The sequence below is a fragment of the Rutidosis leptorrhynchoides genome, chromosome 1, assembly GCF_046630445.1.
Source record: "Rutidosis leptorrhynchoides isolate AG116_Rl617_1_P2 chromosome 1, CSIRO_AGI_Rlap_v1, whole genome shotgun sequence".
NCBI lineage: Eukaryota > Viridiplantae > Streptophyta > Magnoliopsida > Asterales > Asteraceae > Rutidosis > Rutidosis leptorrhynchoides.
Window position 1 is genome coordinate 710623045 of NC_092333.1, and position 18855 is coordinate 710641899.

Sequence of the window (18855 nt, forward strand, 5' to 3'; positions counted from 1 at the left end):
TTACTGTAGCAAATAGTGTTTTAATGTTTCACTGTAGCAAAGTCGTTTTCACTGTAACACTGTAGCAAAGTACGGTTTCACTGTAGCAAATAGTGTTTTACTGTAGCAAATAGTGTTTTACTGTAGCAAAGTCATTTTTACTGTAGCAAATAGTGTTTTACTGTAGGAAAGTCATTTTTACTTGTACATATATATATATATATATATATATATATATATATATATATATATATATATACATACATACATATAATTGTTCATGAATCGTGAGAGCAGTCAAATGTAATTGAATACATGAAACAGTTCTAAAATTTTGAGATTCAACTTCATAGACTTTGCTTATCGTGTCGGAAACGTTAAAGATTAAGTTTAAATTTGGTCAGAAATTTCCGGGTCATCACAAGTTACCTCAACAACTCGCGGCTATACATAACACTTTCCACGTCTCAAATTTGAAGAAATGTTTTGCTAAAGAAGATCTCACTATTCCGCTAGACGAAATCCAAATCAATGAAAAACTTCAATTCATCGAAGAACCCGTGATAATAATGGATCGTGAGGTTAAAAGGCTTAAGCAAAATAAGATACCAATTGTTAAGGTTCGATGGAATTCTCGTAGAGGACCCGAGTTCACCTGGGAATGTGAAGACCAGATAAAGAAGAAATACCCGCACTTATTTCCAGAAGATGCGTCAACACCTTTAACCGCATAAAATTTTGGGACGAAATTTATTTAACGGGTAGGTACTGTAGTGACCCGAACTTTTCCATGATTATATATTAAATGAAAACTATACTTGCATGATTAAATGTTTCCAACATGTTAAGCAATCAAACTTGTTAAGACTTGATTAATTGAAATGAGTTTTATGTAGACAATTGACCACCCAAGTTGACCGGCGATTCACGAACGTTAAAAACTTGTAAAAACTACATGATATATATATATATATATATATATATATATATATATATATATATATATATATATATATATATATATATATATATATATATATATATATATATATATATATATATATATATATATATATATATATATATATATGGTTAACATGAGATTATGATAAGTAAGTATCTTACTAAGTGTATTAACAATGAGTGATATACATAAAAATGAGATTATTGAATTAAGAAACTCGAAATGATATATATAACGATTATCGTTATAACAACGTCTTACTAAATACATATGAATCATATTAAGATATAGATACACTATGTTTAACATGATAAAATGATAATTAAGTATATCATTAAGTGTGTTAACAATGAACTACATATGTAAAAACAAGACTACTAACTTAAGGATTTCGAAACGAGACATATATGTAACGATTATCGTTGTAACGGCATTTTAATGTATATATATCATATTAAGATATATTCATACATCATAATATCATTATAATGTAATAATTTAACATCTCATTATATATAATAAATAATGGGTTAACAACATTAAATGAGATCGTTAACTTAAAGGTTTCAAAACAACACTTACATGTAACGACTAACGATGACTTAACGACTCAGTTAAAATGTATATACATGTAGTGTATTAAGATGTATTTGTACACTTTTGAAAGACTTCAAGACACATATCAAAGTACTTCTACTTAACAAAAATGCTTACAATTACATCCTCATTCATTTTCATCAACAATTCTACTCGTATGCACCCGTATTCGTACTCGTACAATACACAGCTTCTAGATGTATATATGATAATGCTAAAAACGAACACATACTTCATAGCATTATCCCTCAAGAAAGACAAGATTTTAGTTGCAATTGTTCTATTTATAAGTGATATTCGTTTAAATAATAAAAGGTGAAGACAAAAGGCAGATTCGACGATTTGAAGACTCAAACCACCAAAAAACTAAAAAGTACAAAGTATAATCCAAGTGGTTCAATATATTGTTGAGAAATGTCTTAAAATTATAAACGTACAAGCCGCAAAACGCAAAGTACAAGATATTAAATTATACGAAAAGGCGTTCGAAAATTCGGAACCGAGACATGAACCAACTTTCAACGCTCGACGCAACGGAGCTGAAAGTACAAGTCAACTATGCACAAGAATATAATATAATATTTAAATAATTCATAATAAGAATAATAATAAATAATAAAAAGTCGTTAATTGAGCATAGTTAAGGGGTCATAAGTGAAAATTTCAAATCAACATTTGCCTATAAAACGAGACTACGGAGAATGAAGAAAGACACACCTTTTTCCAATCTTCTTTCTCTATATATGTAATTTATATATATATTTATAATTTTAATTTTAATTTAAGTTTAATAATAATTGAGTTATTGTAAGAAATGTTTTACGGGTTTTAAAGTCGGAACTCTGTCCGTGTAACGCTACGCGATTATTTACCACTGTAAGCTATGTTCTTCCTTTTTAAATTAATGTCTCGTAACTAAGTTATTATTATGCTTATTTGAGCCGAAGTAATCATGATGTTGGACTAAATATTAAAGATTGGGTTATTGGATTTTGTACCATAATTAGGGTATGGACAAAAGACCGACACTTGTGGACATTGGACCATGGACCATTAATAGATGGGGGTATTGTCTAATCGAATGACAACTCTTTGGAGTCTGTCGAACCTATCTTCAAATTAGTTAATCTAATAATTATTAAATGATTATGCATGTCCTATTTAGTGACGTTTATACGACATCTTTTACAATCATTTAATTAATCAATTGGGTTGGGTAATTTATTATTCATTCTGGCCAAGTGGGTAAATTAATAATCATGGACTAATTAAAACAGGGGTGGATTACATACAAGGGTAATTGGTGTAATTGTTAACAAAGTATTAAGACCTTGGATTACACACAGTCGATAACCTGGTATAATTATTAACAAAGTATTAAGACCAAGTTACAGTTCGAATCTCCAATTAGTTGGAATATTTGACTTCGGGTATAAGGTTAATTTGACTATCATTTTATAATTATGACCGATGAACTATTATGGGCAAAAACCAGATAGGTATCAAAAAAATCCAGGACAAAGGACAATTAACCCAGCATAATAAATTAAAATCAAAACATCAAACATCATGATTACGGAAGTTTAAATAAGCATAATTCTTTTATTGTATTTCTCATCGTACTTTCATTTACTCGCAATTTTATTTATTGTCATTTTAATATTGTTATTTATTTTACGCACTTTAATTATCGTCATTTATCTGTACGCTTAAAATATAAAATCGACAAACCGGTCATTAAACGGTAAATCCCCCCAAAGTTACCTATAATTACTATATCTAGTTTAACTACTTAATTAACTAATTTGACCTAGTAAGACACCCAATAATAGTGTCCACGGATCGACCTCCCGGACTTTACCTTAGCTATATTATTACACGATAGGTATACTTGCCTTTTGTGTTTTAGTTTAATTTAGGTGATTTCCTGTAGTAAATAAATATAAAACTGATAGCCGTTTCATACACACCCTCTAGAGCACATCAAGTTTTTGGGGCCGCTGCCGGGGACACTTTTTGTGTCTTCACGGGGTATTTAAGTTTTTTTTTTAGTTTTTGATTGATTAAAGATATATTAATTTAAATATAATAATTTAATAAATATAATAATATAATAATATTGAAATAAAATATAATAATATAATAATATTGAAATAAAATATAATAATATAATAATAATTTTGAATCAAATTTGAATCGTAAAGTTTTAAAAAGTCATATTTATTAAATACTTCAGGGGTATATTATGTAACTTATAATTAATAATTTCTATCATGTCGCTTTCATGTAAATAGTAAATTAATTAATTTCGTTTCATTTACTATTCATGAATAGTAAATGAGTTAAAAAAAGTTTTTTAAAAAAAATAATAAAAAAAAATATTATTAATTTTGTGAAGGAAAAAAAAGAAAAAAAATTTTTTTTTTTTAAAAAAAAATTTAAAATCCTTAAAATAGAAATATTAAAATCGTTAAAAAAATAAAAATAAATATAAAAATAAATTTTTTTTAAAAAAATTTTAAAAAAATATATATATATATATTTTTAAGATTTTGTCTATAAAATTAAAAAAAATATATATATTTATTTTAAGTTTTATTACCTTTAGATTTTTAGACTCTATTACAACTTTTAGTATTAAGTTTAGTTTTGCCATAGTTATTTTTATACTTTTAGATTTTTAGGCTTTGCCGTAAAATCCCTTAAGTGCTTTTTCTTTAGACTAAGATTTAGGTGGCTTAAAATTTTGCGACACCGTGTTAAAATTTTAGTATCATTTTAAGTAATTGCCGTTTTTCGTTTAGAATCCCTTTTAAGTTTCGACGCGCTACTTTCTTATTTTTATTTTTTGACCTTTTATTTTTTCGACGTTTTTCGGCGCAATCTTTTTCTTTCTTATTTCTCGACGCTCTAGTTTTTAGGACATAGAATTTTCTATTTCTTCTCTAAAATTTCAAATGAAAAATTATTTTAAGCGATTAAATTGATAGACATCCAAATTTTCTGGTTCGTAGTAATAGTTGGATTTGTTAGTGGCGAGTTGTGGGCTTCTGACTTAAAGGGTCCTGGCTACCTGCTGCATCTATTGGCTATTCGAAACGTGGGCAAAATCAGAAAAGTCTATTAATTTGATAACGTATATAATTTTTATTTTTATAACTAATAGGATATTCAGTGAATGCACCGAGCAAAACGTTCACCACCTTTCATACGTTCACCACCTGTAACTCGATCAAGGCATCTAGCCAATATTGTTGCCGTTGATTTTTCTTTAGAATCATCATCTAGTTTAACAAGTTCTCCAACTCAAATTTCTGATAATCCATTTTTTGAACCCGACTTCACAACTGAGAATCCAGAGGATATTCAAGGACAATTCCAAAATCCTGAACCACTAATCATTCCTCCTGAACCACAAATAGTTAAATCAGAATCTTCTAGTGATTCGGATTCAACAAATTCAATTATGGAAGTAACGGAACCTTAAAGTATGGAAGACCGAATGAGAGCCACACGCACGGGCCAAGGTCACGCCATTAATCAGCCAGATGTTAGAGCATCAGATTTTGAAATCAAAGGACAAATCCTACACATGATCACCAATCAGTGCCAATTTGGTGGTACAACAAAAGAAGATCCAAATGAACATCTTTGAACTTTTAATAGGATTTGTAATCTATTTAAAATCCAAGAAGTTGAGGATGAAACTATTTATCTTATGTTGTTCCCATGGACTTTAAAAGGAGAAGCCAAAGATTGGTTAGAATCGTTACCTGAAGGAACGATTGACTCATGGGATATTTTAGTTGAGAAATTTCTTCAAAGATTCTTTCCGGCATCTAAAGCCGTGAGACTTCAAGGAGAAATTGCCACATTCGTGCAAAAGCCAAATGAAACGTTATATGAGGCATGGACACGATTCGGAAGGATGTTGAGAGGATGTCCTCAACACGGTTTAGATACTTTTCAAATAGTGCAAATTTTCTATAAAGGCGTCGACATCGCCACACGAAAAGACATCGACACAGCAGCTGGTGGTTCCATTATGAAGAAAACCGCAACCGAAGCTCACAAGATCATTGATAACACAGCATCCCACTCTCATGAGTGGCATCAGGAAAAAGATATTTTTCATTCATCTAAAGCGGCTACAGCCGATTCTAGCCATAACTTTGATTCTGTTTCCGCAAAAATAGATGCTTTCGAGAGATGAATGGAAAAGATGACTAAAGATATTCACGCAATACGAATCAGTTGTGAGCAATGTGGTGGACCACACTTAACGAAAGATTGTAATGTTGAGCAAACGATGGAACAACGAGAGAATGTTTCCTACATAAACCAAAGGCCGGGAAATAATTATCAAAATAATAATCAACCGCCAAGGCCAAACTTTAATCGAAATCAAAACATTCTTTACAATCCAAATGGACCCAATAATAACTCATACAACCAACAAGGTCTGAATAACCAACCAACTCAAAACAACACTTTCAATCAACAAAGACCAGGCTTGTATAAACCGCCACAACAAACCGAAGAGAAAAAGTCAAATCTGGAAGTAGTGGTATTTAAGCTAGTTGAATCTCAAACACAATTTATTGAAACTCAAACCCAAACGAATGAGAGGTTTGATCAGTCATTTAGAACTCAACAAGCTTCCATTTTGAATCTAGAAAAACAAGTAAGTACTCTTGTTAGATTGATGAGTGAAAGGGAACAAGGAAAGCTACCGAGTAATAATGAAGTAAATCCTCGGAATGAAAATGTTAACATGGTATCAACAAATTCTGAAAAACCAACACCAGAAGATGGGAAAGTTTTAGATGTGAGTAACAATGAAGAAGTTACAACACCACCACCACCCGAGTATGTAAAGCCAGTGGTGGCACCATACAAAACACCCATCCCGTTTCCAAGAAAAGGAGTTGAGTATGAGCAAGTGATAGGTAATAAAGTTTGTGATACCTTTGGAAAAAAGAAGAAGAAGAAGAATAAGAAAGTTCAAGAAATAAAAACCGTAGAAGTAAACCCGGTGAAGACAGTTCCACCAAAACCTCCACCTAGGGTAGGTGATCCGGGTGAATTTATTGTTCCCTGTCTACTTAGTGACTGTGTCATGTATGATGCACTAGCAGATTTAGGTTCAAGTGTGAGTGTTATGCCTCTTTCATTATATAAGAGATTAGGAGTAGGTGAGTTAAGTCCAACGGATATGAGTGTTCGACTCCTTGATCAAACCATTAAGCACCCATTTGGAATTGCTGACAACCTACCCGTTCAAGTAGGTAATTTAACCTTTCTAGTCGAATTCATTGTCATTGACATAGAAGAGGACCAAAACATTCCTCTAATTTTAGGTCGACCATTCTTAGCGTCCACCGGGGCGTTATTTGATGTAAGAAAGGGTAGAATGACACTTAGTAATGATGAGAAATCGATCACCTTTATGATTCGAAAGTCTAAATCTCCACCAACCAAAACCGTTGAACCAGCAAAAATGATTGGTAAGAACCATGATGTTTTACCAACTCCAACGGTAGTGCTCAACAATAATAAAACGCCTAAGTGTGGGGAAAATGAAGTAACACCTAATGATGACCTGATAACAAAGAACCCCGTTGTTGATACGAAATTAAATGATCCCGTTATTAATAGTTCAATGAAGAAACTTATTAAATGAATTCGCGATGCTAGAACCAAGGGGAACTTTAAGTTATGTAACCGGTTATTATCCAATCTGTCGCCTAAAGAAAAGGCGAAATTAGTTGAATTTGTGGATATTACACAAGAATCCGACCAATGGCTTAAAGCAAAAGTCACAGATATGCAAGTTGATTATGGTCCAAGAAAAATTGACGATGAACTTAATCACAATTTTGACACCACAGCTACCTAAGTGTGGGGAGATTCAAAATGTTCTAAAAAGAAAATGCTGTCTAGAGTTAGTTGTTCTGTTCTCGTGTAGTTTCGAGAATGGAATCCGATTGGTCTTTTCCACTAGCAGACACTAAAGAACTAGTTTTCTCCCCCCATTCTGAATTTTTTTTTTTTTGTTTTGTAGGTTTTATATGAAATTAATATGCTTTTTAAATTTAAGTTTTGTGTGATTTTAAAAACAAAAATTTACTTTATTTAATTAAGTTTAAAAAAATGATTTCTAAAATTCGTCGTGAGTTAAACACTAGGTCATTGAACCGAAATTGCTTTACCCGAGGGCGGGACGACAAATTTTGTTATCATTATTTTTAATTTTATTGATTTAAAGTATGCCAAAAAAAATATTAGATTTTATAAATTTTTAAAAGTGGGGCAATATACCAAACTTCAAAAATATGTATATATGTTTGTAGTTTATCTTATGTACAAAACAGGGTAAAACAACACACTTTCAAAGACTGTCATTAAGTTCAGCAAAAGTTACTAATTTTGACGACAAGACGCAAAATATCAAATGTGAAATAACAACAATATGTTTGCAAACTCGGTAATTTTAATCATTTTTCTACACTAATCACCCTCATGAATTTAAATTTTTACTGATTTCTTGCAAATGAGGGCATTACAAGATCTCAAGTGTGGATAGGATTATAAATTCTCTCGGGTTTACACTTGGTTTAATTGCCCAATTTTGTGAAAATTTGAAAATTTTTCAACTAAATGAATTCAAAATCATGTTTATACATATTTATGAACGATAAAACTAGGTGATACTATCGAAATTATTGTTACCTTGGAAAGGACATAAATTGAGAAACAACCCAAAATGCTTGAATTCATTTAAAATGGAATAGAGGGGAATAAAAAGGCAAAGAAAGAAATAAATAAAAGCTGAGTGTGGGAAGAATACACCAAGTTCTTTAAAACATATATCACATATCTGTACAAGCTTATTGCAGGTACTTTTGTTTTGGACTAAACTAATCAGTTTTACCCGATTTACTGTAATATATTCGAAAGAAAGATGGATCTACACGATGAATCAATTCCATCATTAAAAGGAAGTAAAGTCTTCCGAAAAAGACACGCGCTTCTTGATTTAGGTCAAGAAGTTGTCGTCCAGACCAGCTGTAGGTTGACGAAAAATCTAGAAAAGTCATCTCTAAAATCAGCAGGAAATCCACGGACCTCAGCATCAAACAGGGTCGCCATGTGGTCAGACTTATCCTAACCATGAGAGGATCTGTCTCGTAAAATGGGGAGGGCGCCGTGCAAATTAGCTTGATAAGACTAATAAATCAGACCCCCAGTAAGGATAATCTCCTTAAAGATTAAAAATCAGCTTTTAAGCCTGATATTACTCAATCCTTGAGATTGACTTTAAAGATTGAGAATTACAAACTCATGGAATTCGATGATATCTAAACTCGAACTTGAACGAGAAAATATTTTGATCAAATTACAAACCAATTTGTTTCACGAAAACCTATTTTCAATGCGTTCATTACCATTGAACGTAAAATCCTGAGAATTCATCAGAATTCATTAGGTCACCTGAACCAAATCTGGTGTCAACCGTAAGAACGGTGGTTGCATAGCATGGTCGAAGACAGGACCTTGTGCCAGACCAGAAAAATTATAGGATGATCTTTACTATTGCTCCTACAAAGGATAGTAATAGCATCCGACACGTTTTAGACCATGAACAAATGCATATCATTATACATTGCCTTAACAGTTTCTTGTTCATCGCTTTCCTTTACAACCGGACGGTAGTTTATCGAAAAGTAATATACGGGACAAGTAAACTGGACGTGTTGCTTTCCTAATACAAGGTTAGCAAGTGGGTGACACAAAACCGTAAAGTTTTGAGCTAAAATTTTAAAATCCGAAACCCACAAAACCCACAATAACATTTTGCAACACCGGTGAAGGGTTATTCCGGAAAACTTATCTAGGATAAAAACTAGATTGAATTTTCAAAAGATCAAATGTTTTCATAAAGATCCAATTTCCTAACGGATCTAAATTTTTATAGTCATGTGAGACTGTAAACCACATCGTTACTATCATTGTTCATAACCATCGTATTGAAATCACGGATGTACAAAGTGTGAAGAATAAAGAAGTGATTCAAGTATGTTTTTATTTCAAGACTATATTGCTTGAGGACAAGCAACGCTCAAGTGTGGGAATATTGATAATGTTAAAAACGAACACATATTTCATAGCATTATCCCTCAAGAAAGATAAAATTTTAGTTGCAATTGTTCTATTTACAAGTGATATTCGTTTAAATAATAAAAGGTGAAGACAAAAGGCAGATTCGACGATTTGAAGACGCAAACGACCAAAAAGCTAAAAAGTACAAAGTACAATCCAAGTGGTTCAATATATTGATGAGAAACGTCTAAAAATTACAAACGTACAAGCCGCAAAACGCAAAGTACAAGATATTAAATTATACGAAAAGGCGTTCGAAAATCCGGAACCGAGACATGAACCAACTTTCAACGCTCGACGCAATGGAGCTGAAAGTACAAGTCAACTATGCACAAGAATATAATATAATATTTAAATAATTCATAATAAGAATAATAATAAATAATAAAAAGTTGTTAATTGAGCATAGTTAAGGGGTCATAAGTGAAAATTTCAAATCAACATTTGCCTATAAAACGAGACTACGGAGAATGAAGAAAGACACACCTTTTTCCAATCTTCTTTCTCTATATATGTAATTTATATATATTTATAATTTTAATTTTAATTTAAGTTTAATAATAATTGAGTTATTGTAAGAAATGTTTTACGGGTTTTAAAGTTGGAACTCTGTCCATGTAACGCTACGCGATTATTCACCACTGTAAGCTATGTTCTTCCTTTTTAAATTAATGTCTCGTAACTAAGTTATTATTATGCTTATTTGAGCCGAAGTAATCATGATGTTGGACTAAATATTAAAGATTGGGTTATTGGATTTTATACCATAATTAGGGTATGGACAAAAGACCGACACTTGTGGACATTGGACCATGGACCATTAATAGATGGGGGGTATTGTCTAATCGAATGACAACTCTTTGGAGTCTGTCGAACCTATCTTCAAATTAGTTAATCTAATAATTATTAAATGATTATGCATGTCCTATTTAGTGACGTTTATACGACATCTTTTACAATCATTTAATTAATCAATTGGGTTGGGTAATTTATTATTCATTCTGGCCAAGTGGGTAAATTAATAATCATGGACTAATTAAAACAGGGGTGGATTACATACAAGGGTAATTGGTGTAATTGTTAACAAAGTATTAAGACCTTGGATTACACACAGTCGATAACCTGGTGTAATTATTAACAAAGTATTAAGACCTTGTTACAGTTCGAATCCCCAATTAGTTGGAATATTTGACTTCGGGTATAAGGTTAATTTGACGATCATTTTATAATTATGACCGATGAACTATTATGGGCAAAAACCAGATAGGTATCAAATAAATCCAGGACAAAGGTCAATTAACCCAGCATAATAAATTAAAATCAAAACATCAAACATCATGATTACGGAAGTTTAAATAAGCATAATTCTTTTATTATATTTCTCATCGTACTTTCATTTACTCGCAATTTTATTTATTGTCATTTTAATATTGTTATTTATTTTACGCACTTTAATTATCGTCATATATCTGTACGCTTAAAATATAAAATTGACAAACTGGTCATTAAACGGTAAATCCCCCCCCCCCCCAAAGTTACCTATAATTACTATATCTAGTTTAACTACTTAATTAACTAATTTGACCTAGTAAGACACCCAATAATAGAGTCCATGGATCGACCTCCTGGACTTTACCTTAGCTATATTATTACACGATAGGTATACTTGCCTTTTGTGTTTTAGTTTAATTTAGGTGATTTCCTGTAGTAAATAAATATAAAACTGATAGCCGTTTCATACACACCCTCTAGAACACATCAATATACTCTTGGTATATGCACTTCAATGATCAGCTCCTTAGCAGCCCATGTGAGTCATTAAACATGTGGGAACCATCATTTGACAACTAACATGAAATATCTCACAAAATTACAAAAAATATTATAAATCATTCATGAATTATTTACATGAAAACAAACTTACACATCCTTTATATCTAATCCATATACCAACGACCAAAAACACCTACAAACACTTTCATTCTTCAATTTTCTTCATCTAATTGATCTCTCTCAAGTTCTATCTTCAAGTTCTAAGTGTTCTTCATAAATTCTATAAGTTCTAGTTTCATAAAATCAAGAATACTCTCAAGTTTACAAGTCTACTTCCAAGCTTTCTAATCCATTTCAAGTGATCATCCAATCTCAAGAAATCTTTCTTATTTACAGTAAGATATCTTTCTAATTCAAGGTAATACTCATATTCAAACTTTGGTTCAATTTCTATAACTATAACAATCTTATTTCGAGTGATAATCTTACTTGAACTTGTTTTCGTGTCATGATTCTACTTCAAGAACTTTCAAGCCATCCAAGAATCCTTTGAAGCTAGATCAATTTTTGTCACTTCCAGTAGGTTTACCTACTAAACTTGAGGTAGTAATGATGTTCATAACATCATTCGATTCATATATATAAAACTATCTTATTCGAAGATTTGAACATGTAATCACTAGAACATAGTTTAGTTAATTCTAAACTTGTTCGCAAATAAAGTTAATCCTTCTAACTTGACTTTTAAAATCAACTAAACACATGTTATATATCTATATGATATGCTAACTTAATGATTTAAAACCTGGAAACACGAAAAACACCGTAAAATCGGACATACGCCGTTGTAGTAACACCGCGGGCTGTTTTGGGTTTGATAATTAAAGACTATGATAAACTTTGATTTAAAAGTTGTTCTTCTAGGAAAATGATTTTTCTTATGAACATGAAACTATATCCAAAAATCATGGTTAAACTCAAAGTGGAAGTATGTTTTTCCAAATGGTCATCAAGATGTCGTTCTTTCGAAGGAAATGACTACCTCTTTAAAAAATGACTTGTAACCTGTATTTTCGACTATAAACTTAAACTTTTTCTGTTTAGTTTCATAAATTTCAGTTCATTATGAAACCATAGCAACTTGAATCACTCAAAACGGATTTGAAACGAAGAAATGACGGGTAAAACAAAATTGGATAAATTTGCTAGTTTTAGCTACGAAAATTTTGTAACAAATCTAGACTAAACATATCCTAACTAATTTATATTGTATTATACATATTATGTAATCTTGGGATACCATAGACACGTATACAATGTTTTGACATATCATATCGACCCATATATATATATATATATATATATATATATATATATATATATATATATATATATATATATTTCAGAACAACCATAGACACTCTATATGCACTAATGTTTGAGTTAGCTATAGAGGGTTGAGGTTGATTCCAAAATAATATATATACTTTGAGTTTTGATCTAGCCTGATGTCATACCCAGTCCTAATCCGTCCGAACGAAGTCACCAACATCTGGTTCCATTGCGATGATCGACTCCAAATAATGTCTTTACAATGAGCAAATGCACAGCGGAAGATTTCTTTCATACCTGAGAATAAACATGCTTTCAAGTGTCAACCAAAAGGTTGGTGAGTTCATTAGTTTAACATAAATAATCATTTCCATCATTTTAATAGACCACAAGATTTTCATTTCTCATAAATATACGTCCCATGCATAGAGACAAAAATATCATTCATATGGATTGAACACCTGGTAATCGACATTCACAATATGTATATAAGAATATCCCCATCATTCCGGGATCCTCCTTCGGACATGATATAAATTTCGAAGTACTAAAGCATCCGGTACTTTGGATGGGGCTTGTTGGGCCCGATAGATCTATCTTTAGAGTTCGCGTCAATTAGGGTGTCTGTTCCCTAATTCTTAGATTACCAGACTTAATAAAAAGGAGCATATTCGATTTCGATAATTCAATCATATAATGTAGTTTCGATTACTTGTGTCTATTTCGTAAAACATTTATAAAAATTGCGCATGTATTCTCAGCCCAAAAATATAAAGGGTAAAAAGGCAAATGAAACTCACCTAATGTATTTTGTAGTAAAAATACATATGACTATATTGAACAATGCAGGGTTGGCCTCGGATTCACGAACCTATATCATTTGTATATTTATTAATATTCATAGTTGCAATTGAACACACACATATATATATAAAGGTATTAGTTATATCATTTTTATGTTATTATTATATATGTTTTATATGTTTATTTTGTATATAACAATATTAAATTTTGTTATGTTATATGTGTTAAATATATATATTTATGTACGTATTTCATTTGTTTATCGAAACTGTAGTTCTAATTATACTAAGTTATCATTAGTAAAGATAATGATAATAACATTAATAATATACTTATGTTAATGATAATTCTATTAGTGATATTAACAATGATATTAATAATAATACTTGTAAAAATATTAATTTTTCTGTTTATAATAGTTATGATCTAAATGATTTATTAAATAATAATAATATTCTTGATAATGATAATACTGATTATAATGATGATATTGTAAAAAAAATGATACTTTTATTTAATAATAATGATAATATACCAATAGTTACAAAAGTGATACTAATACTAATATTAATGAAATTAATGATTACTTATATTAGTCTCATAATAATAATATTAATAATCCTATACATAATAATAATAATAATAATAATAATAATAATAATAATAATAATAATAATAATAATAATAATAATAATAATAATACAACTATTAGTGATACTAAATATAATATTCATACCTATATTTATAATCATAATGAATGAAAATTTTATCATAATACATATATTAGTAACAATAGCAATAATACATAAATGATAAACTTTAACCATAATCAACATATTAGTAATACTTATAGCAATAATTATAATAATAATGATTATGATATTTATAATTATGATTATGATAATATTAATAATAATGATAAATATAATACTAACACTAGTAATAATTATAATATTTATAGATATAAAGGTGATAATAATTACAATCATGATATTAATAATAATAGTAATAATAACAACTATCATAATAATAATAATAATAACAATAATAATAATAATAATAATAATAATAATAATAATAATAATAATAATAATAATAATAATAATAATAATAATAATAATAATAAGAAGGTATACCCTTTTAAAGCCTTTTCCAAAAAGAATAACCTTGAACCAGGCTCGAACCCCCGACCTCTCGCATACCCGAACCACTCCATAACCATTGGGCTGCTGCCCATTTTTCTGTTTTACACTACTCTGAAATTCTTATAACCCGTAATACGAGCCTCCTATCTCCTTCTTCCTCCTCCATTTCAATTTCCATTTGAATCACAATTCAATTCCTAATCTTTACTAATTAATTGATGTAACACATAAACGATGTATAATTGTGATATCAATTAACAAAAAAAAATATAAAAAGAAAGCAACAGCAGCCTCGTCGCTGATTTGTAAAAAAAAAATTTGATTTCAAAAATTACACATATTTGGACAATTGTTGTAACATGAAACACGTTCTAAATCATCTATAGAAACTATTGAAATCATTTATTGATCCAGAAAAATTTAACACGAACTCGAATTTTACCAAAATTGATTCGTTTGACTTTTTGTTCACAAACTTTGACTCGGAAATTATAGCTCGATACAATGAATTGATACATGAGATTTTGCAGAAAGTTTACCCAATTGATTCCTAACAAAACGGCTTTATTACTTTTTGAAATTGAATCCTAACTCGAAGAATTGATCAAATGGTTCAAACACAGGGGAGTCGATGTATTTTTCCTAATGGGTTTTCTGTTTTGATAATTCAATTGCAGTAAGGATTGTCAATATATAAAGTGTATTCGATTAATTGCAGCTGTTAACATAGTACACTCGATTTGTTTGTATTTATGATCGATTTGGATGTGTAACGACATACAAAGATTAGTTTAATCAGTAAAGAAAAAAAATAAAAATAAAATAAATAGATGATGTTGATCAATAAATAAAAGACGTGTATTATTTGTTGTTTTATGAAGTGTAATGGACAAATAATTCAATCAGTAGAAACTTTAGACAAAGTGAAAGGGATTGAGATGGATTTCGTACAATTTAAAAGTTTTAAAGTCAAATAAATATATTGTGGTGATATAACAGAATCTATTCCTATATAATTGCTATTAATAAATAAATAAATATATAAATAATAATTTTAACACTAATAATAATCATATAAATAATACTAATAAAATTAATAATAATGATAATAATATTATTAATTCTAATAGTAGTAAATATATTAATGATACTAATAATCATAAAAATGATAATTTTAATAGGTTTAGTAATCATAATAAAAATGATAACATTAATATTATTAATAATGCTAATAATATTACTACTTATAATAATGATAATATTATTAGTGATGACAATATATATATATATATATATATATATATATATATATATATATATATATATATATTAAAAATAATAATAATATTAATACTACAAATACCATTGTTATATTAACACTAATAATAATAATGAAAGAAATGGTCAGAATATTAATATAATATTTTTACTTTAACTTGTAATTATAATATATTAACTTTACATTTCATTAGTTATGTAATACTTAATTTTTACATAACAACATTTATATATTTCAATGTACATATTGTATTAATTATACATAGTAATCATATATAATTATATATAGATTCATTTTAAATTACATTTAATTATTTGCATCTTATTTTACACATTTAATTCTAAATGTTAATATTATATTTTGTAATTTCAATTTATTATATACACTTACGTTTATATATATATACATATTTACTTACAAACAATTGTTCGTGAATCGTTGGAAATAGTCGAAAGGCAAATGGTTTCATGTAAACAGTTCACAAATTTTGAGACTCCACATTACAGACTTTGCTTATCGTATCGAAATCAAATAAGATTTAAGTTTAAATTTTGGTTGGAAATTCCCGGGTCATCACAGTACCTACACGTTAAAGAAATTTCATCTCGAAATTTGAGTGAGATCGTCATGGCTAACAATAAATATATTTCCTGATGAATATGAGTTGATAAATAGAGTTTTATCATTATTGAATAATTTGGATGAAACGATTCGATTACTCGAAGCGTACTAGCGAAGCTATCACAAAAGATGGAGATATGGTAATAGATATTCGTCTTTACTTTTAATGTAGTCATGGTTAAACTTAGAAAATAATATTCGTCCCATCTTTTGACATTGTCTCGGTTGAATTCCGGAATTCAAGGGATTTAAAGAAAATCTTTGGAAATCTATAAGATCTGATTCTTTGGCGAATAAGGAAATTAAGATCTCTTTAATTAAATGCGATGATCTGCCTCGATTGCTCGGTCCGGTATTTCCACTATAAATGAACTTCTTCCTTTCCATTATTCTCACCATTCCCATACTCTCTTCCTTAGTTCATACATCCAAAAGGTTGTGGAAATGTTTAATCCAGTTCTAATCCTTGTCCTTATCCTTACTATCGTAACAATCATTCTCCTTTTCCAACTTCCACCCGAGGAATCTGCTTACTTCTACTTTGCTCTTAGGATTATAGTGCTTTTAATTCTCCCGTGTCTTTATGATGCGATAAACATTGATATACACGGTTTGTAAATTATGCGTTGTTATCGGGCTTTATATCTCTCCTTATATTTCCATGTCCCCCTTTCTGTTTCCTATAATCATTGTCATCCACAGTTAATACTCCCTCCTATTTGCTGCGATTTATACTCCAATTTCTATTTCAGAGTTTTGTCCCTTCGTTTCTTCTTCTGGCGATTTGGCATCTTTTGTAATGGTCCAGAATTCGCAGATATAAGTTTCAGAATGAACATTATTAATGTTCTAAATAAGAAGGAACGTAATAGCACAATTTGATTTGTCAAATTACCAGATTCACTGAGAATAGAACTATCAAGAATACACTTTCTTGATATGTTCAGAAGTTAAGCAGAATGACAGAGTTATGTAACATGGGACATGATGACGTTATGATCTGTGAATCATCACGTTCCATTAGAAACTCAGCATGACTTACTGTAATATAATCACGTTGATCAAGTGTCATTATATTATACTAACTCATGCATCAGTTCCCAACATTACTTCAATAACATTCATATTTTAAGCTCGAAAGTTTACAGAATATAGAAACGAACAGTTTCTATATGATGTAACACTGATAGCATGAAGAGATTAATGATTTCAGATAAGAATATTTATGAAAATATCTTCAGAAATATGGAGGATATTTATAATGAAAGATAAGATAATATCTTTGAATATCTAAGATCAGAGGATGATAGAAACTATTATCTGCAAGGGTTTAGAGTAAGGAGCAAGATATTCTCTAAAGATTTCAACGGATCCAGAATTATCTGGATTCTTTGAATATAGGGTATGGTTCTTGTATTTGTCCTTGGTCTTCTTCATGGTTAACTCTATCCGTTTTCCAGTTCCAACATTTCTGAGCTTTTCCAACATATTATTCTTTATTATCAAACTTCCGACGACTAAGGTCATTTACAGTTGCCCGCAGTTTCTACTGCTTCGTTCAGTTTTTTCAAAGTTCAATGTATTGATTCGTAGACTGGGTGCTTTTCAAAATTTCAGAATTGAAGGTCGTAATTCTAGGAGATAATTGTTATATGTATACATATAACTATTAATGTAGAAATACTACGAAATTCGAAATACTGATTACTGATTCTCGGTAATTGGTATGGCAATTATTGTTACAGGGTACAGATGTATACATGATGGGGTTTCAATGAATATAATGATTTTTCGGAAAGTCCAAATTCATTGAAGTTGCTGGTAAGTTTACTGCTAATGTGGGGAATATAAACGGTTCCCCGGTAATGATGACGACAGGCAAACTTATATATCGAGGTTATAATAAGGCTAATTCGAATGGAAGTCGAGGTTGATTTGCTGAAGCTATGACAAAATTGGCTAATTGGAAAAAGAGTTGAAATGTTATTTTCAGTAATAACAATGCCAAAGGAGCTAGAACGGACACTGTAAGATCCTGTTTTCTTTTTGGGTTTGGATGCCGTCCAAACATTTGGGACGCCGTCCCACATTGAAGACCTGGACGCCGTCCAACATTTAGGGACGCCGTCCCAGTTTAAAGACCTGGACGCCGTCCAACATTTTGGGACGCCGTCCAGAATGGCTGACAGGCATGTCTT

General features: G+C 30.0%; 1 non-coding gene across 1 annotated transcript; it reads right to left on the reverse strand.

Annotated features, from left to right (window-relative positions):
* Window positions 1–5390: 5390 nt before the first annotated feature.
* LOC139886782 (small nucleolar RNA R71) lies at window positions 5391–5497 on the reverse strand. The gene has a single exon (XR_011772648.1). It is a non-coding gene; the product is annotated as a small nucleolar RNA R71 (small nucleolar RNA).
* Between the last annotated feature and the right edge of the window lie 13358 nt (window positions 5498–18855).